Source organism: Dromiciops gliroides, chromosome 6 (assembly GCF_019393635.1).
Source record: "Dromiciops gliroides isolate mDroGli1 chromosome 6, mDroGli1.pri, whole genome shotgun sequence".
Taxonomy (NCBI): Eukaryota; Metazoa; Chordata; class Mammalia; order Microbiotheria; family Microbiotheriidae; genus Dromiciops; species Dromiciops gliroides.
The window spans coordinates 278,584,882-278,605,956 of NC_057866.1; the positions used below are offsets into that span (position 1 = coordinate 278,584,882).

General features: G+C 47.4%; 1 long non-coding RNA gene and 2 other non-coding genes across 3 annotated transcripts; 2 read left to right on the plus strand and 1 right to left on the minus strand.

Annotated features, from left to right (window-relative positions):
* Nucleotides 1-1,828: 1,828 nt before the first annotated feature.
* Nucleotides 1,829-1,901, minus strand: TRNAK-UUU. Its single transcript has one exon. It is a non-coding gene; the product is annotated as a tRNA-Lys (tRNA).
* Nucleotides 1,902-8,119: 6,218 nt separating this feature from the next.
* Nucleotides 8,120-8,192, plus strand: TRNAR-UCG. The gene has a single exon. It is a non-coding gene; the product is annotated as a tRNA-Arg (tRNA).
* A 1,329-nt stretch (nucleotides 8,193-9,521) lies between these two features.
* Nucleotides 9,522-19,366, plus strand: LOC122730510. Its single transcript, XR_006353514.1, has 3 exons — nucleotides 9,522-9,763; nucleotides 16,338-16,487; nucleotides 19,035-19,366. It is a non-coding gene; the product is annotated as an uncharacterized LOC122730510 (long non-coding RNA).
* Nucleotides 19,367-21,075: the final 1,709 nt, after the last annotated feature.

Genomic DNA, 21,075 nt, shown 5'->3' on the forward strand with positions numbered 1-21,075 from the left:
AAGTCCCTTAGCCTCGATATCCTCAGGAAGAAAATGAGGGGTTCCTGTAGGCTGCTAATCCTATAACCCATGACAAGACTCCTGGAGAGTAGAGGCAGCAGATGTTGCCAAAGTCCCAGCATCAGACCAGCTTTGGAGAGCGAAGGCTTGTTTCCATGTCTGTCTCCAGCCACTTCGGCTCTTTCCTCCAAAGGTCACTTCACTATAGCAATGATCTCCCCGAGGAACATGGTGCCTTCTCCATAAGCTGAGTAGGAATCTTTGTAGGTCACAGGAACTCTGCTCAGAGGACGGGGCAAGGGAAGAGAGAGTAGCAAGGGAGAAGAAGAGGCCTGCTTGGGTGATGCTTCCCTGTGGGAGTCAGCCATCTTTCATGCTCCCCTGACCTGCATGGGGGAAAAAACAAAACAAACAATCTTGTCTCGTCCTTAGGAGCTCAGGACCCAAGGACAGAGAGAAGGAACAGATTTAGAGAAAAATAACCCCAGATCCACAGGCTCAGATCCACTTTACCCACTAGACAATTGAGTCTTGTTAATTCTTCATTACAAAATAGGGGATGGGCCATTTTGGCCAGTGTGTGTGGGGGAGCGGGCAGTGGAATCAGGCCAGTTCTTGAACAAATATCCAAGTTCCTCCCGGGTGCTGGCCCATGAGGTAGGAGCCCAAGGGCCAGAGGGGGCGATGCAGCAGTCTCTGCCTCCATTAGCTGCATCCTGCTAGGACAGAAGAAGAGGTGGGGAGGGGAGGGCTTTGGGGCTACATGGGGCCTCAGCCAGTCTTCCAAGGGCCTTGAGAAAGATGACGGGGCAAGGGATGGGGTCCATTCTAGACCTGGGGGTGGGCAGGGCCACATTGCAAAGGGCTCAGGCAGGAGGTGGAATGTATATTTTGGGGAGCAGCAAACAGGGTGCCAGGATTTCCCCCAGCCCAGCCTGGCTTGCAGCACACTGCCAAGATGATCTTTCGAAGCCCTCCGTAGCCCAATCACTCTTCTACTCAAATCGACTCCAGTGGTTGGTTCCCCATTACTGTTGGCACCAAGAAGGAAGCTCTCTTGGGGTATTCAAAGCCCCCACAATCTGACTCCCTCCCATCTTCCCAATCTCCTGCCCAGTGACTCCCCTCCCTGCACTCTGTAACCCAGTGACACTGGCCTCTCTGCTAGTCCTCCCACATAGGAAGCCCCATATCCCAACTGCCTGAGCCTTGGGAGGCTGCAAGCCCTCTTTAGGCCCTGGTCGCCAGGCTGTCTTTAACTAGCATTTCAGAAGGATCTGACTCAGCAGAAATACCCAGGAGAACACTGGAGAATGCACATTGTCAGAGGTCAAGAGAGTGGTCCACAAGAAAGAGAATGCTGGGCTGGGCATTGGGAGGCCCTGGGACCCCAGCACATCTCAGATGGGTGACTTTGGACAAGTCACTGGGCCTCTCTGGACCTCAGCTCTAAACTAAGGGACTGGAATCTGCTGGGACTCTAATCCATGAGCCTTTGATAGTCCCCATCTGGGACCCCATGTTTGACTGAGAGCATTCCTCACAGCCCATCTACTACCACATTCCAGAGAGAAGACAGTCATTGGGCTGTTGGGGAAATATATTCAAGTCTGCCTCTGTAGGCTGCTTTCTCTGTCTCCCTTCTCTCTGTCTCTGTCTCTGTCTCCCTCCCTCTCTCTGGCTCTGCTTCTGGCTCTCTCAGCGTGGCTTCCCATTGCCAAGGGAGAGGCTGGTCCCAGAGGAAAGGCTTGTTTCAAAACAGACTCCTCAGCCACCATCATTTCTACCCCAAATCTCCTGTGGTCTCCATAAGGAAAAACAAAGAGGTTGCTTGAACAGGGGCTTGAACCCTGGACCCTCAGATTAAAAGTCTGATGCTCTACCAACTGAGCTATCCAAGCTTCACAGACATGACCTTTTCCTACTTATCTGATAAACAGAGGCCTCAGAGACTGTTCTTTTTTTTGGAGGGCCTTGGCTTTCCTGGCCCCCATGGCCATCCCCAAAGACAAACCTGCCTCCAGGGATTGACACCTGCTCTTAGGCTTTTCTGTCTGTTTTCTAGATGAGGATACTAAGACCAAGGGGGCTCAGGGATTTGGCCAGGTCAGAATCAGGGCTAGAAGACAAGGTTTCTGCTCCCTCAGGCCCAGTGTTCCTTCCATTCCACTCAGGGGGTCAGACCTGGCAGGTAAGTGATTGGCCGCATCTGTATCCTCCCTCACTGACAGAGGGTAAGTTCCAAGAGAACAGGGCCTGAGTGTGGCTGACCCAAGCTTGGCACCTGCCCAGGCTACCAGGCAGCTTCTTTGTACCCAGGAGCTTGGGACAAGCCTTGCTGGATTGGAACTGAGGATGTCAGAGAGTCCTCCTGACCTTTCCTTTAGTCTTTTTTTGTTTTTTGTTTTGCCTTCCTTTAGTATTATTGCTGAAGCCACTTGGAATCATCCTAGCCTCAGGGGAGATGGTGACTTCAGGATGCATTGGTCTGGGTTTTGGGGTTGTAGGAGCAGGACTCCTTTTGGGGGAGGGAGGCTGAGCCTCTGCTTGGGGCATTGGAGAAAAGCAGGGCCTGAATAGAATAATCCTCCAAGGGAGCACTTTTCTTCATTTTATGCATTTCTCAATTTTTAACTCCCTTAAAGCAGAGCTCTACTTCCACGGTGGAGGGTGCACTGTCCCAAGCTTCTGGGGTTTTGTGCAGCTGTTTTCAGCGATACTTCTAGGGACCAGCAAGTCTTCGGTTCTTCCAAGGTGGTTTGCTAATCTCATTGCCTCTGCTCTGGTCTGTGAGAAAGCCCAAGTATACTCTTCTGCCCTGGAAATGTGATGAGGGTCCCTGCTCTGCTGAGGCTGCAAGCTCCAGTGCGCTAGCATTCCTCCTCACCCTGGGACTGCCATCCAAGGACTTTGATTCAGATCTGAGTATGGACAAAGCAACAGAGTTCTGCCTCAGTGCTAGGAAAGAGACCCCTGTGATCTCCTTCTGACCAGTTGTTAAACCCCTTACTGTCTGTGGGATGAGAACTGCACAAGTAGCCTCTGCTGCTATTGATTCCGAGGTTCCCGAGGCCTCCTCCTGGTTTGTTGGGACCAGGCTTGTCCTGGTCTGGACTGTGCTCCACTCTCACTGGGGTACAACAGATATTTCCTGCCAAACTTGTAATTTGTCTTTGGCTGGAAAATGATTTCACCCAGTCCTTTTGTGGATTCTGCTGCTCCAGGAACTCTTACAGCATTATGCGAAGGTATTTTGAGGAGTCTGGGGGAGAGCTCAGGTGAGTCGTGGCTTTTCTCCTGCCATGTTGGCTCTACCTCTCTTTATGAGTGTTTCTCCCTGTATCTTATGTTACATTACTCCTGATGTTTCTGCCAGCCTCTTCCTACTGAGGGTGACTGTTCTCTGGCAGGGTGAGAGTGTGTCAGCAAGGCTCCCAAGGTAGATAGCCAAGAGCAGGCAGTGTAATGGGCCTAATGTTGGGCTGTGAGCATAGCACCCTTTGATTGGGCCCCTCTGCTCTGTAGCCCCTAGGAAGGTTAATATGATCCAAGCCCAACAATTCACAGATGAGGCTCTGAGGTTGAAGAGAAAGAGGAGGACCTAGTGAGTTGTCCAAGAGACCTAGAAGAGTAGTCCGTACCTACTTGGGACATAGGGCCTCCAAACGTCATTTCAATATTCTTTCTACCCATTGGACCACTTTTGGTCATTGTCAATTTCCTGTCATTTCTAACCTTCCCTCACTCCTCCCTCTTGTCTCTGACTCTAGTGTAGCAGGCTGCCTGCTCCCACAAGGTTCCAAGATGCCCAAGCTAACAGAGGGCGTTTTAATACACTGACCTTTGGGTTATGTGCTCAGTACACACCCACTGTACCACGATGCATGTGGAAAAAGTATTCCAGATATGATTGTTCTTTGTCCTTCATTCTCAAAGAAGATCTGATGTGGGGCTCAGGGTAAATCAGAAGAAGTTTCTTCTGTGAAAAGCAAAACCAAAGATGACCAGATAACAGGACAGACATATCGAGAATCAAGGGATTGTTAAAGTTTAGATTTGCCAACTAGAAATCAGGACAGACACACTGAAGAAGTAAGGGGAGACAAAATTCTCTATCAGGAAGGTCAGTTAGGTGTGGCTACTACCAGACCAGAGGTAGAAGACAGGGAGAACTCTTAAGATCAGAACTATTCTTTCAAAAACATCGCCCTCCACTCTCTGGAATATGACAAGCATTCAAGCTTTCCCCAGCCCACCCCCAAAAGGGAACTTTCCAGTTTTCAAGTGACCACCCCATTTTTCCTCTACAAAAGCTTTTGCCTTCCTTCTGTTCTGGGAGGAACATGTTTCTAATCCACCTTCTTTCTGGGGGTGAAGTCTTTGATTTACTCCTCGGTCACTTTCTCTAGTGATAAATAAAATACCATTTTAATCTTAATTGGACTGTGTGTGAGAGTGTAACTCTTTATTGATGAATACCTAAGGACCCCCACCTTTTTCCCGTGACAGTATCCATGACATCGAGGAGGTGCAAGTAAATTGGGTTCAAGTGAAGAAAGTCTGTGCCAAGTCACCAGCCTCACTCTCTCCTCCAGAACCAATGGGGTCCAGTGGCAACATATCCATCAGGATGACTGCATTGCAAAGCTTTGGTCTTTTTAAAACTAAGGTCATTCCCAGGCTTCAGTTTATCTGAGGCAACTCCCATTCAATGATGAAGTCTAGGTAAGAGATCTGGCAAAGAAAGCCCTCTTTTATCTAGTAAAAAAAAAAAATCAATTTGGGAGGGGAAGACCCTCAGGGTTTCTGGCCAAAACAGAAACAATTGCTCTTTACACTCATTCTGAGACGTCAAACCCCAAACAATGCCCAGAGAGCTTTGGGCTGAAACCTATTGTTGACCAGTCAATGAGAGTCAAAGTAATTTGGGTTTAAGGCATGGCTCTTCTTTCTTTCTTTCTTCTTCTTCTTCTTCTTTTTTTTTTTTTTGCGGGGCAATGAGGGTTAAGTGACTTGCCTAGAGTCACACAGCTAGTAAGGGTCAAGTGTTTAAGGCCACATTTGAACTCAAGTCCTCCTGAACCCAGGGCTGGTACTTTATCCACTGCACCACCTAGCTGCCCCCCCTCCCCACAAGGCATGCTTCTTAAAAAAAGAAATCTAGCCCCTAAACTCCAAGATATCTTTCAAGGTTTCAGGGATCAAAGTTTATATTCCTTTGGGCAGAGCACTCAGAGATAAGGGTATGATTCCTGATGTGGTCAGTGGGAGGGAGGGAAGGGATGGATGGATGGAGGGATGGATGGAGGGATGGATGGAGGGATGGATGGAGGGATGGATGGAGGGATGGATGGAGGGAGGAAGGGAGGAAGGGAGGAAGGGAGGAAGGGAGGAAGGGAGGAAGGGAGGAAGGGAGGAAGGGAGGAAGGGAGGAAGGGAGGAAGGGAGGAAGGGAGGAAGGGAGGAAGGGAGGAAGGGAGGAAGGGAGGAAGGGAGGAAGGGAGGAAGGGAGGAAGGGAGGAAGGGAGGAAGGGAGGAAGGGAGGAAGGGAGGAAGGGAGGAAGGGAGGAAGGAAGGAAGGAAGGAAGGAAGGAAGGAAGGAAGGAAGGAAGGAAGGAAGGAAGGAAGGAAGGAAGGAAGGAAGGAAGGAAGGAAGGAAGGAAGGAAGGAAGGAAGGAAGGAAGGAAGGAAGGAAGGAAGGAAGGAAGGAAGGAAGGAAGGAAGGAAGGAAGGAAGGAAGGAAGGAAGGAAGGAAGGAAGGAAGGAAGGAAGGAAGGAAGGAAGGAAGGAAGGAAGGAAGGAAGGAAGGAAGGAAGGAAGGAAGGAAGGAAGGATATGGAGTGTCTCATGCAAGGAACTGTAAGGAAGCCTGTGACACCGCATCCTAGAGTTTGTGGAGGGAATTCAGGTGTAGGAAGACCGGAAAGGTAGAATGAAGAAGAGCTTAAAAGTGTCATGGGGCGCAGAGCACCCCAGAATTTCTCTGGGGCACACCGAGGATCTTCTCCTTGAGAAACTAAACCAGAGGACAGATAACGCCTAGAGGAACCAAATCGGACTGAGCTAGCTTGGGATTCCTACCCTTCATTCTGGTCTCCCTTACCCTGGGGAGATAAGTTTGGGTGTGGCTGCGTCCTTTGTGTCCTGAAGAGGGATCCGTAGCCACCCCTCACCCAATTCCTCTAGTCACTACTAGTGGGGGATGGTCCTCCACTCCTCACCCAATTCCCCCAGCTACCACCAGTGGGGGATGGTCCACCTTCATTAAAGGAACTTTCCACAGGTAGATGGTCCACCCCCATCAGGCCTCTATAAAAGTACCTTCCAGTCTCCTGTTCGAGGAGATTTGGTACCTCTGAGCCATGTGCTTTATGCCAAATCTCCCCATGAAAAGTCCAAGGATTTCTTTCATGGTTTCCCTCCCCCCACCCTTCCCTTCCCTTGCTCCTAAATAAACTATCACCTTGTTCTAACTAAGTTTTGTGTGCAAGAGGGTGTAATTCTTTAAAGAGGAATTCCCAAGAACCCCAACCCCAACCCATACTCCATTTTCCCACCATATCAAAAGTATGAGAAAATAATTATTAATAATGTATTTCTAGGAGAAACCCAGACATTGGTTTCAGCTGCTCTCTACCCCTCACCCCAGAAAGTGTAGTTCAGCCCTGCCAGGGACGAGCTCAGGTGGACAAAAGGAATACACATTGATTCTTCTGTTTAGCCTGGGGAAGAAGCACCTAAACTGCCTTCTCTAAGACCACCCCTCAAGTCATGTCAATCAATGGAGCTAAATCATGCTGTTTTAGCTGTTTAAATGGGTTGTATTCCATTTGCCAAGTGAGGCAGAGACCACAGAGACCTGAGGGCTAATGGATCAGGCTTTGGGTTTGAAAACTGAATGAGCATCCCTGTCTCCCTAAGCACTAGGGAAGGGTTCTAACCCACGCAATCTGACCTTGGATCCCTCTTCTGCCAACTCCAGTCTCCAGCTTCCAGGCAGTGGTTTACTTCCTTGTCCATGACTTTTTTGTTTTTGTTTTTTTGGCAGGGCAATGAGGGTTAAGTGACTTGCCCAGGGTCACACAGCTAGTTAATTGTCAATTGTCTGAGCCCGATACTCCTGAATCCAGGGCCGGTGCTTTATTCACTGCGCCACCTAGCCGCCCCATCCCTGACTTTTATAGGGTGGCCCAGCATGGTTCCCGCACAACTCCTGGTCGAGGAGAGTTTTGAACCATGAAACTTTGGGTTACAGGTGCTCTCCATCCTCCTTCAACTCCGCTATGAGGCATCAAAACTGTGGGGATGCAATGGGCTGAGGAGCAGCAGGAAGACCTGGGTCACTGAATACCGGGCACTTGGGTGGGGCAAGTATAAGAGCAGGATGGGGGGGTGCTTTCCGAGGGTCTTTGCCAGCCTGATGAGGCTTCCCCCGCCCCCTCCGCCCCCCCCCCACTACCCTGCCCCTCCGGACCCAAGTGACCGGAGGGAGTGAGGAGGGGCAATTATGAAGGGCTTTGAATAGCCAACAGGACTTTTTATTGGATCCTGGAGATAATAGGGAGCCATAGAGTGATTGAGGAGGGTGATGTGGTCAGAGCTGAGTTTTAGGTAGATCACTTTGGCAGGTGACTGGAGAATGGATTGAACGGAAAGTCTCTCTCCCTTGCCTCTCGGCGCAAGCCCCATTGGTCTATCTGTTGTATTCTTGCCTCCACACCTCTGGCCAGGCTGCCCCCCCAGGTCAGAATGCAACCCCTCCCCCCCTTTGCCCTGAGGGCATCCTTAGGTTCCTTGGAAGGCCAGCCGAGGTCCCAGTTGGCCCAGGAGGCTTTTGCTGGCTCCCTCCGTGGGGGAAGGACTTTGTGAGGACTTGGTCTTTCGATCTATGTGAGGGCGTGTCCCGGTGCGTCTCAGTAGAAGGGAAGCTATGTGAGGGCAGGGCTGGTTTGTTTTGTGGTCCGTGGCCGGGGCTCGTAGCCCAGGCCGTGGGGGTCGAACGGGGTGTGGTTGGAAACTCTTTCCGGAGCTGGGCGAACTAGGCGCCTATTTTCTTTCAGGTGGTAGCAGCAATCACTGCCGGTCTCCTGTGGGTCAAGTGCTGGCTGACGTGTGTGATGACCACGTGGCCTAATGGATAAGGCGTCTGACTTCGGATCAGAAGATTGAGGGTTCGAATCCCTTCGTGGTTGTTTCCTGCCCCAAGCTTTTGTTCTGCGGCTACCTAATTTACCTCGTTGTGTCAGAAGTCGGGTACTCATCCCCACTGTGGAGACAAGCCGCAAACCTTTCTGGGTGCTTGCAAGTTCTTCCACCTTTCAGCAGAACACTTCCCAGTGCCAGATGGTCCGTGGACCCGCCAGACTTTTGTTCGCTCGGCAGGTAGCCCGGGGCCGCAGGGCCGGGAATGTCTGGCCGAGCCTCCCGGAGCCGCGGGGCCCATCACCGGACCCTGAGCGGGGCTGGGGGGTCCGGATCCGCCCTTCTGCACGGATTGGACAGCTGAGGAAGCCAAGACATCGAGAGGCTCCAGGGTTTGCCCAAGCATCTGTACCCGGGGCCCTGCCCAGGGAGTCCAGCGGGTGCCCCTGAGGCGGGGCCGGGGGCCTCTATGGCCCTGGGCTGGGAGCCTCTCCTCCCACCGGATTGCTGCCTTTGGGTGGGTTTTCTGCGGACATCACTGTCCACTGAGCCCAGAGGAGCTTCCTGGGCCCCCAGCTGCTTGGAGCGGACCCAAGTGACGGGAGGGAGTGAGGTTTCCGACCCTCCCCGGCTGCCCGGTCCCTCCCCGTCTGCCCGATCCCCAAGCCTCCTCCCCATCCCCCGGGCGCTCTGAACTTTCCGACCCTCGGCTCGGGCCCTGATTAGACGACCTGGCTGAGGACAAAGCAAGTTCGAGTAGAACGGTGCCTGCCCCTTCCCCAAAAGGCAAGGTCGTGTCTTAGGCGCCCTTGGCAGGGTAGTGTGGGGGGCGGAGGGGGCGGGGGAAGCCTCTTCTGGCTGGCAAAGACCCTCGGAAAGCTGTTCATGGGCAAAGGCCAAGCAGGGCTCTCCGCGAGATCTGGCAGTGGAAAGTGGCGGGTGGGTTCTCAGACCCAAAGGCAGTTTCAGCCTCTGCTGCCAGACGCTGAAATCTTCCGGCCCAGGCCCAGAAACCAAAACCAAAATCCTAAAATCCAGCAGCGGTTGGAGAAGGGACTCGAATGTAGACCTTCCGGTTAAAGGTATGCTGGTTTAACCGCTTAGCAAACCCCAGGTAATGCAGTCTTATCATCTGAAAGCCAGAAGCCTTAGGCTCCATTCCTAGGCCCCCTCCCCTCCCCCTCACACCTAGAGCCCACCCCAGACACAAACCCCCGGCAATCCCCAAAGCCCAGGCAGTCTCCTTTACTAGTGTCCATCCTCCCTGCTCGTTCAGTCCTGTATGTGTATGTGGTGGGGTGGGGTTGAAGGGGGCTTAGGGCACAGGGCCTGCCAGGACAGTCCCTGGTTCTCCTGCTCCTGGGAAGGCTTCTCTCTCTATACAGCCCCATGGGCAGTGCAACCCTGCCTTGTTCTCCCGTCCCTCTCCCCTGAGGCCTCCCTCCATCACAGGCCACCTGCAGTCCTGCTCCAGACCTTCTTGTTGGGGGCAGGCCCAGGCCTTGTCTTGCCCTGCTGCCCCATGGTAGAGGCTGTGATTTCAGTCAGAGAAGAATCTTGGATGACATCCAGGAGAGTTGAAGAAGGAGATGCAGAGACTGTCTGCCAGAGCCGAAAGAAGGTGTGTGTGTGTGTGGGGGGGGTAGGACCAGATGGTGTGTCATTCTAGAAAGTTACCCATAAAGGGACAGGGCCTGAGGTGCACCCTGTGCTTACTGGCCAGAATGAGAAGCTCCTCATGGGAGAATCCTGAGGTTTGGACAGTCTCTGTGGAAGCTGGCAGCCCAAATCAGGGAGGCTGGACTCTGAAGGGCCTTCAGTGGAAGGGACAGCAGGTTGTATTGGAGCCTGATGCCAACAGGGAACCCCTGGGGCCTCTAGAATGCCCCAGGAGAGGAGGCCTGGTCTTCCCAGTCCAAGGAGAGCCAGGATTGCACTTCGTGAAGAAGGGCTGAGGCCAGGCACATATGCCGGAAGACTGTTTCCTCACCTGTAACATGGGCATAATAAATGCCAGCACTGGTGTATCTAAAAAGGTGTGGCAAACTTTGACTATAGGTGGCTGTATTTCACCCCTATTAATCACACCATTATTATCATTGCTATTATTATTATCAGTGAGTATTTAAGAAGGACCACAGAGAGATGTTGGTAAGGGAGTCACTGACTTCTGAGGAGCCAAGAGGAGGGGTCCTCCAGGGTAAAGGGATGTGCCTCAGGAATGCATAGGGTTCCCTCTTCCTCTGGACAGGAATGAGGGAGGAGACCAGAGAGGAGGAGAACACATGCAGAGAGGGGCTGAGTCACTGCTGTTCAGTAAGCAGTTATGGGGTTGGCCATGGACCAAAGTCATCAAGGTCAAAGGGCATGTATGAGGTGGGGGTGGACTGAGCTTCGAGTTCTTTGGGATCCTCCTGGGAAGAGAGTTTTCCTTCTGGCCTGTGCCGTGTGCCCTCTAGGGGAATCACCTTTCTGGAGCCCTAGTGAGTGAAGAGGTCCACTGTGATCTACACCAAAGCCCCATGGGTATTTTGTGGTAGGAGAGGCACAAAGGTTCGAGGAGGCTCAGTCTGAGGTTACTCCTTGAGGGATGCCTGAAAAGAGAGAGCCAGGCCCTGCGCTCAGAGTGGGTGTGCCCAACATAAAGCCCCACTTTCCAGCCCTCTCCACAGTAGCAGGCCATCTGGGTGGAGGTGGTCTGGGCAGGTAACTGTGAGCTTGCTGGTTTGAAACCCTTCTCTATTGGTTCTGGCTGGTGGAACCCACCCTCCCAGCAACCAGTGGCAGCACTAAGGCAGAAACTCCAAGAGGGTGTTGAAGTCCCAGAGATGTGGGGACTAATTTAATTGAGTACTGATTCAGAACCTGCACACAAAGCCCTCCCTGTCTTCTGCCCACTGCCCTCCTGTGGCAACCTGTCACCTCTGTTCTCTCTTTATTTAACTGGCGCTGGGCTTTGGACACATCAGACACAGCTGGCATCTTCCTCACCCTTGGCTGCCAAAGGGGATCTTGCCAGGGAGAAGAGAATGGGAGAGGTGCTGAATTCTCAAGTCGGGATTCTGTTTGGAGGGCTGGGGGAAATAAAGTCAGCAAGTACTTATTAAAAGCACGCTTTCAGGGGCAGCTACGCGGTGTAGTGGATAGAGCACCGCCCCTGGATTCAGGAGTATCTGAGTTCGGGTCCCGCCTCAGACACTTGATACTTGCTGGCTGTGGGACCTTGGGCAAGTCACTTAACTCCCTTGCCCCACCAAACAAACAAACAAAAAGCATGCTTTCAGCCACAGCACCCGAGTAATCGAAGGGGGAAAAAAAATCGTGCTTAAGTGTCAGGGGGATGAGGAAACAAAATACAAAAGCAGACAGTCCCTGCCTTCAAAGAGCTTCCATTCTAATTGGAGAGATGGCATTTATAGGGGAATGGTGGCCAGGGAGGAAGCAGTATTGGGTAGAAACTCCCTGGGATGGTGGCCGGGAGGGAGCCAAAGGGAGTCGGTTGACCCTCCCATTCTAGGAGCCATGCCTAACCTGATTGGATGATGGCACAGAGCTGGAAGGTGGGGAGGGGAGGAGGGAGGAGGCAGCTGGGGAGCTCCAGAGTGAGGGAGGCTGAGACAACCTTCATGCCAAAGCTGAACCCCCTTCTTCCACAAGCAGCTTCACCAACTCCCAGCCTCCACACTTCTCTCCTTCCCAGCCAGCCAAAACCGTCTCCTCTCACTCTGGCTCAGAGGAAAAGCTCTCATGGGGATGTTTCCTTCCTTCCTTCCTTCCTTCCTTCCTTCCTTCCTTCCTTCCTTCCTTCCTTCCTTCCTTCCTTCCTTCCTTCCTTCCTTCCTTCCTTCCTTCCTTCCTTCCTTCCTTCCTTCCTTCCTTCCTTCCTTCCTTCCTTCCTTCCTTCCTTCCTTCCTTCCTTCCTTCCTTCCTTCCTTCCTTCCTTCCTTCCTTCCTTCCTTCCTTCCTTCCTTCCTTCCTTCCTTCCTTCCTTCCTTCCTTCCTTCCTTCCTTCCTTCCTTCCTTCCTTCCTTCCTTCCTTCCTTCCTTCCTTCCTTCCTTCCTTCCTTCCTTCCTTCCTTCCTTCCTTCCTTCCTTCCTTCCTTCCTTCCTTCCTTCCTTCCTCCCTCCCTCCCTCCCTCCCTCCCTCCCTCCCTCCCTCCCTCCCTCCCTCCCTCCCTCCCTCCCTCCCTCCCTCCCTCTCTCTCCCCCCCTCCCCCTCTCTCCCTTTTTAAAAAAAAATGTTGTTGGTTGCTTTTGTTTGTACATGAACTAATGTACCCTGAGTACTCCTCCTCTGCCTTCCAGAGGCTCTTTGCTTATTTGTCATTTGACTCCATCACCTGTGCCCTTGATCCCATCTCTCCCCGGTTCCTTTTATGGCCTCACTTGGAAAACCATTCCTGTTCTGGCAGGCATGTTCATGTTTCTGCCACTGCTGGATCATAATAAGAACTGACATTTCAACAGCATCTCTCCACTTGGAATGTGCCTGGCATACATCATCCCTGCCAGCTAGCATCCTTGTCATTTGACAGAAGAAGAGACTGAGTCTCAGAGAGCTTACTTATGGAGACCAGGGCTAGGTACCTAGATGGCACAGTGGATAGAATGCCAGTATTTGAGTCGAGAAGACTCATTTTCCCAAGGTCAAATCTGGCCTCAGACACATACTAGCCATATGACCCTGGGAAAGTCACTTAGCCCTTGTGGTAAAAATTATTTGTGGTAAAGATTAATATTGCAGTTTTTAGCTGACTCATTTGGGAGGGGCCACACCTGGCCTGCTCTGAGGTTATGTATGCTACTGAGGTCAGAAGGAGAACTCTCCATAGGCAGTTTTTTAAAAGAGCTCCCCTTCTGGGGGAGGAAAAATTTTATGCTCCCTGAAAGGAGGCAGAGAGTTCTTCCAGAATGCTAGCAATCTGGTGGGCTCTTCTTCTACCCTTGAGGTGGTGGCTCGAGCCCTCTGTCTCAGGCGGCTGTTTTTTTTTTTTTTTCTTTCTGGTGGTCCAGGTGTGGGTGAGTTAATTATGGAAAATCCTAAACTCCTTTGAACTAGCTTAATTGGAACCGGTCTGAGGATTAAATAGGTTAAGTTTAGAGTTAAGAGTATTTATCTGTATTTCTATTTTCCTATTTCCTTATCCTTGATTTTTATTAGTTTCACCTTTGTTGTTTAATTAATTCCCAAGTAATAAAATCTGATCCTTTTGTGAACTAAAGCTTAGAGGCTCCTTTCTTATTGGCCTGGGAGAAATATCTAAAAAGGGCAGTTCAGAGGGGAGGGTGAACCTAAAAGGTCCCTCATTTCTGAGATCTCAATATTAAGGCGAGTCATCCAAATAATTCTCTGTATATCAAATTTTGGCCCTCACACCCTGTTTGCCTCAGTTTCTTGGTCTGTAGAATGAGCTGGAGAAGGAAATGGCCAACCCCTCCAGTGTTTGATGAAGAGTCAAACGTGACTGAACAACAGCAAGGGATGAAATTTAAAGATAACATAAGTCAAACACTTTGCAAATCTTTAAATACTTTATAAATGCTATTTATTGTTGTTATTGTTATTATTAATAATCAGGTTTTCCCTACCTCAGGTTTAAGACTACACAATCCACCACTGCCTCTCTGTCCATGCCCCAGTTATCTAAGTTTGGTCTCCCTTCTGACTATGGTTCTGGCCACCACTAGCAGTGATTTCTCAGAGGAAAGATTACCTCCAGCCCCCCTGGGGTCTTAGTGGGGACAACACATTTGGAGCAGACTAGAGCACTCCCCCAGTGATGAATATCAGTGAGGGGCAGTACCTCCCTCCTCCCCCTCCCCGCTCTTTGATGATAGAATTTTCTACCATGCTTTTAAAACTCAACTCGAATCTCACCCCCTGCACTGGAAGCCTTCCTTAATCCCTTGGTAGGCATTGTCCTAACAAGGGCCCTTGGAGTAAGGTTTTGCTGCTGGGTATTTACAGTGAACTGAGCTCAGCAACCTAGTGAGCAAGAATAATGACTGAAAATTGCAAGCTATCCTGTAGGTTCCTGTGAGCTCCTCCCCGCTCCATGTACTCCAACCTCTCTCCTCTCCAATCAATGGTCTCCTTAGAGATGACCTTGTTGCCAAGGTATCCAGGGTATCTTGTTCACTAGCCAACCATAGCAAACACAAGTAACAGAAGCTTAATCATTCATGTATTAGGTAGAAACATTTGTGAAGATACTGGTAAATACTCTAAAGGTTAATATGAGATATTATAGATTGAGCACCATTCCTTAATCCCTTCAATTAATGGAATATTGCTGAGAACCAGGAAGGAGTACAGGCAAGGAGGATGAAATGAACTGGCTGAGGTAGGCAGGTCCCCTGCTGGTGTCTAAACAAATGGGCTTATCCATTGGTTTGCTTAGGAGGCTAATGGAAAGACCACCTGAAATCTTAGCTCTCTTTCCTTTGAAGGCCTTGATTAATTTCCTCTTATGTCAGCACAGGCTCAATGTCACCAAAATACCATTAGGAGACTGTCAATGGGAAGCACGGCAACTAGAAATAATATCTGGCATGGGTTTAGCTGCTTTTTAGTCGTCATTATAAATTAGTGTGAAAACAAATCTTTTTAATATTCCATTTGCCTTCAGAAGAATTCTAGACATCTTTCTTACCTTCCCCTTTATCAAACTAAGAACCTTCTAGATGATAAAATACTGATCCACTTCAATATTTGAAAGAAAGAAAGTTGTTGGCTCAGCCATAGATATATATATATATAGATATATATATAGATATATATGCATGTGTATATATATGCATATGTGTATGTGTGTGTGTGTATATATATATATATATATATATATATATATATATATATATTTGGGGCTTGCTTTCTCACTATAAATTACCCAGAGTTCAAGTGATGTAATTCATGTGTTCTGGAAAACATTAGACTGCTCTCTCCTGTTCAGCTAAACTGGTCAGGTTTGGTGTTCAGAGACAAAAAATTAAAAACAGCCCCAGAAAACCAAATAAAAAGATGTCAATGAACATGGTCATTAGTCTCTTTACTCAAATTAAGAAAATCTGAAGTGCAGCTCTTTTCAGGCTGCATCTTCCAGGGTCCTTAAGCTTTGTTGGAAGATATTGCTACGTGGCACAGTGGAAACTGGGGGGGGCTCAGATCAAATCTTGCCTCAGACACCTCCTAGCTGTGTGACCCTGGGCAAGTCACCTAACCCCAGTTGCCCTAAACATCTGGGGCCATCTCTAGTCATCCTGATGTCTATCTTGCCACTGGACCCAGAAGGCTCTGGAGGAGAGAGTAAGGTTGGTGACCTTATATAGCCCTCTCTCGATTAAATGCAATTCACTGCAAGTCATGATATCTCTCCAATGTCATGATCCTCTTAGAGAATGATGGGCAAACAACTGTTTATTTATTTTATTTTATTTATTTTTTTTAGTGAGGCAATTGGGGTTAAGTGACTTGCCCAGGGTCACACAGCTAGTATGTGTTAAGTGTCTGAGGCCGGATTTGAACTCAGGTATTCCTGAATCCAGGGCCGGTGCTTTATCCACTGCGCCACCTAGCCGCCCCAACAACAGCTGTTTATTGATAACAATGGAACTATATTTGCTCTTGTTTATAGTAATGGTAGAGGGCTTTGTGTTGTCAGTGAGAAATGCTGGGGCCCCAAGACTTGGAAGCAAGATGGAGATTACCGTCTAAAACATGATGCAATGACAGTGGGGAATACTGTGGCTTCCAAAGCTGAATACGTAAATGTAAATTATTCTTCCCTTTTACAGTGAGTGATGTAGACATCTAGCTAGGGAGTTTATTAGGAGGGCCAAGGAAATGGAGAAAAAATAGACTCCCTCCCATCCCTTCCAGTCAAACATTTATTAAATGCCTACTATATGCCAGGCACTGTCCTAACCCCCCTGGCGATATGGTCCCTTTCCTCAAGTAACTCACAGTTTAACAGGAAAGACAACATGCTGGTTGGTCGATTGGTTGTTGTCCTTTGTGCTTGAAGAGGACCAACATAACATCAGTATGTTGGGGACCAGGTATAGTGTGTCAACTGTACTTGATCAAATCAATATGAGCTCAGAAGGCTCTACCACAGTTGGGTACAAATAGTCCACACGAACATTTGGAGCTGAGATGTCTAAATTTGTGTATCTCACATTTCTTTTGAACTCAGTGTCTTCTTTGACTCAGACACACCATCCTGGGCAGTCCTGTGCCAGTGTCTCCCATGTCTCCCTATCGATTCCCAAAGTTCTTCACAGAGACCTTGAGACAACATGCAAACAATTATGGACAAACAAGATACAGACAGGATAAACAAGAGGTAATCAACAGAAGAAAGGCGGGGTGGGGGAAAATCATCTTGTAGGAGATGGGATTTTAACTGGGACTAAAGGAAGCCAGAGGATTTAAGGGAAAATATGAATTTCCATTTGACTCCACTATTCCTTTCAGATATATGTCAACTGGAAGGATACACTTTTTAATGTGTTTTTTAAATAATAGAAGTAATTGTTAGACCATCAATATATCTAATTATTATATACCTACATTTAACATTACATATATGACAATAATTATAGTCTTAGTAATAAAATTTAATCTAGTGAGAGGTAGACTTTACATAGCAGTTTGATGCTTGCAAGTCATGGCCAGGGCAGGTCCCACTCAGCTAGGGACTTGCTAAAAGGTATTTTTCAATTGATCTAACCTCTCTGACTTACTATTAACCATGAATAAGAATACATGATTATCTCTGTCTCCTGTGGATATGAGGATTTGGAAATGAGACTCTAAGTTCCTCAGTTGTAAATATGATATGAAATGAACAGCATCAATGATTCTAAGTTATCATTGTTGCATGGGAACCAGATTGCTGTTTTGTGTGCCTCACTTGAGTTCAATATTGGGATGAAATGAGACACTTGTAGGCCACTTAACAGTTCATTTTAAAAGTTATTTTGTTGTTCGGTCTTTCTGACTCTTTGTGGCCCCATTTGGGGTTTTCTTAGCAGAGTGTTTTGCCATTTCCTTCTCAGCTCATTTTACAGATGAGGAAACTGAGGCAAACAGGGTTAAGTGGCTTACCCAGGGTTACACAGCTGGGAAGTATCTGAGGCTAAATTCGAACTCAGGAAAATGAGACTTTTGGCTCCAGGCCCAGCGCTCTACCCATGAGGATACAGAACTCAGCTCAAAAATGTCCTGATTGAGAATAGGTTAAGTTAAAATGGTTAACGAATATAAACCTTAAATTAAGGGCTATTGACTTTCTCCTCAAAGTCTTTAAATATTCTGTGGATCCTAGTTACTCTGGAAGGATTTAGGTGTGGTAGCATCTCCCACCAGGACTGAAGCAATCTCTCTAGTCCTCTTTTAGCTCAATAACTTAAATTTTATATTTTAACTTTTCTAATTGGAGTAATATTGGAGAAGATTTTAAAAAATATTTTAAAAATGGAAATTAAAGCTGATTGATTTATTTTTTCTTGCCTATATTCTGGATATTGCAACAACTTCCATGGGGTGAAATTGAATGCACAATATTGGCCTATCTATTGTCATGAGAAATCTGGTTTGTGACATCCTTTAAAGATGATGTGAGGTCACATTTCCTGAAAGATTCCAGGTGACACCCAATTTTTTCTTTACAATGTCCAAGGGGGCAGTTGTCATCTGTGTGAAGTTTTCCAAGTAGGATAATGAGATTCTTAGTTTAATGACCTGCTCCATCAGGAGGAGTTTATTTACTCGAAGATGCCATCTGAGTTGGTGACCTTTCTGGAGAAGTCAGATGTTAGCACAGCGGTTGCTGTCTGAAATGTCACTTCTAATGGAGAATGTTCTAATGAATGGCATCTGTAAGTAAAATGAGCTCATTCTTAATGGAGGAGATTTTCTAAGTGATGTTCGCTTCCTAAAAATGACCTTGGCTAGTGAAGACAGCTTGTGCAGACAGTGAGAGCCTTTGCTTTTAGATACCCCGTGTGGTTTTTTAGGACCACAGAAAGGGGACAGTTCTTAGTTACCCTTTGGAAATCTTTTTCTGTATTTAAGTAAAAATAAATACATTTCTCAAAATTCTGAACTAAATACACAAAAGAACAGTTTCACATACAAAGCAGAAAAAAAGAGGATTAAATGAGAAACCACTAATCTCATACACAGATGGCTTTTTTGGAGATTTAAAAATGATTTATTATTAACTTAGTAATATAACAGCTTTACAAATATTACATCATTTTTATCCTCACCACAATCCTGGGACATAGGCACTATTATGACTACATTTTGCAGATGAGGAAACTGAGGCAGACAGTTTAAATGACTTGCTATAGGCATACAATTGATAAGTATCTCAGGTGGGATTTGAACTCAGGTCTTCCTGACTCGAATGTGGGTATTCTATCTCCTGGACACCGAGCTGCCTTTAAACCTTGATATTATATAGCAGTAAAACCAGTTTAACTTGCTTTGAACTACTTATGTTTAAATACTCCATTTCAACATTTTAATTAATTTAATTTAAAAAAATAATTTAAAATATGTAACTACCTATGTTTAAAATGTCGATCTAAGATCCTGCCAAATGAATTCCTGGCAAAATGGTATTGAACCATCTGTATTTTAATGATCTGGACAGATTAAAAAGCTCTACTTCAGTCAAGTAATTCCTGGGGTTTCACATCAAGAATAAATAATACTCTTGTTCTATTAAACTCTGTCATCATTTGCCTTTATGAATGTTTCCTTTCTTTTTTGTAAAATTAAAGCACTCTCCCATTTTCAAAAGTGTTGCTCAAAACTAAATATCACTATGATGAATAATACTCCATGAAGATCTCATCAACACATTTGTTTTGTTTTCTAGAAATAAATTGAGGGGGAAAAAATGTGGTGCTGTGGACAGAGGGGCCTGAAGTCAGGAAGACTTGAGTTCAGTTGTGTCCTCAGACAATGAGCAGCTGTGTGATTCTGCGCAAGTCACTTAACTTCTGTCTGCCTCACTTCCCTCATTTGTGAAACAAGGATAATGATTGCATATATGTATATGTACATATATGTGTGTGTATGTATGTGTGTGTGTGAATCCAGGGCATCTAACGCCCTAATTTTACGACGTTTGTCCCTTCACTTGAGTCATGCGTGTTTGCTCTTTCCTTCTGGCTCTGTCTTGTTTTTACTTTGTAATATTTAATAAAGGTTTTTCCATGCATATTTTATGTATTGTCAACACTTTTCCATCTTAATTGTATCATGGTATTTCATTACACTAATAGACCATCATTTTATTGAGTGTGTCTGGATTTCCGGTCACTGAGGCCACATTTCTCAAGGAGCTGGGCTGATAGAGCATGAGGTAGATGAAGTGACAAGATCTGGGGAGGTGAGAGGTGAGGGAAAGAACTGGCCATAGAGTCATCAAGGTGTGGACGGAGACAATAGAAACCAGGCCTAGGCAGGGACCCCGGCAGGTGAGATTCCTGAGGCATAGATTATTTTCATTATGTTCCTTCCAAGCCTGAGAAGACAATCTCTTTGTGACAGTCAGTTGTGTCTAAAAAAAGTCTTCTTATGGTGGCTACCTTGGATGTTGAGCCTCCTTGAGTGCAGCTGGGCTGGGTTTCCAGTTTCATTGAGGCTGGTGACAGCTTACACACAGTGGGTCAAGCCAGGCAAGGTTTGGCAGAGCTTACCCTGCCCCCTTGCCTGCTGTCGCAAAGTCTGCAAGAACATAGGGTCACCTGAATGGCATGGCATTATTTATTCATTAATGTCCAATAGACAGTTATTAAGCAACAGCTGTGTACAGAGAACTCTGCCTGCTGCTGGTAAAGATAAATCATGGAGTTCAAGGTCATATGAAATATTCTGTCTGTAAGATGATTTGCATTTTACATCACTTAAAAATGCTAGATAGATGCCAGTTTGCTATTATCACTGTCATCATCAGATAAGGCAGAAGTTTGGGAATCTTTAAGACAGAGCATCATCAAATCCGACTGCCTCATTTTACAGATAATGCAGCCAAAGCGTAAAATGACTCATCCAAGGTCACAAAGGGAGCAAAACTCAGTGCTTTAGCTACTCTACCCTCTCCACCCGCCTTCCAGGAAAAAGATAAAATGATGGAATGTTTGTGAAGTGCTTTGTTAATACTCGCTGTTATGATCCCCATCTTGCACATGAGGAGATCGAGGTTCTCATAGATAGTAAGACAGAGCCCAGATTTCAAACCGAGGTCTCTCTTGACCTGAAGTCTAATCATTGTCAAAGGTCAGAGAACTCTGACATGTCTCAATTGGACCAATTTCTTCCTTTCTCTGTCGAAGTTAAATGTGTGTATAATATGAGAGTCCACGGTAAAGGTGGCAATCACATTAACTCATATTTTAATAGAATCAGTCAGTCAGCTCACATTTATTAAGGGCCTTCTATGTGCCAGCTAGGGACAGTCCCTGTCTTGTAAAGTTCAGTCTGATGGGCACTTGAAGGTGGGAGAAGTACTTACCTCCCACAGCCTGCTGAGGTATTATCAAACCCATCTGACAGATGAGGGGGGGGGCAGCTAGGTGGTAGAGTGGCTAGAGCACTGGCCCTGAAGTTGGGAGGGCTTGAGTTCAAGTCTCACCTCAGATACTTACTAGCTGTGTGACCCTGGGCAAGTCACTTAACCCCCCACCCCACAATTGCCTTAAAACATCTGGTGCCATCTCCAGTCCTCCTGATGTATAACTTGCCACTGCACCCAGATGGTTCTGGAGGAGAGAGTGAGGCTGGTGACTTTGTCCAGCTCTTCCTGACTTAAATCCAATTCAGTGCAAGTCATGACATCACCTCCTGATGTCACGGTCCTCTTCAAGAACAAAGGACAAACAACAGACAACTGAAATGATATTAAGAGATGTAAT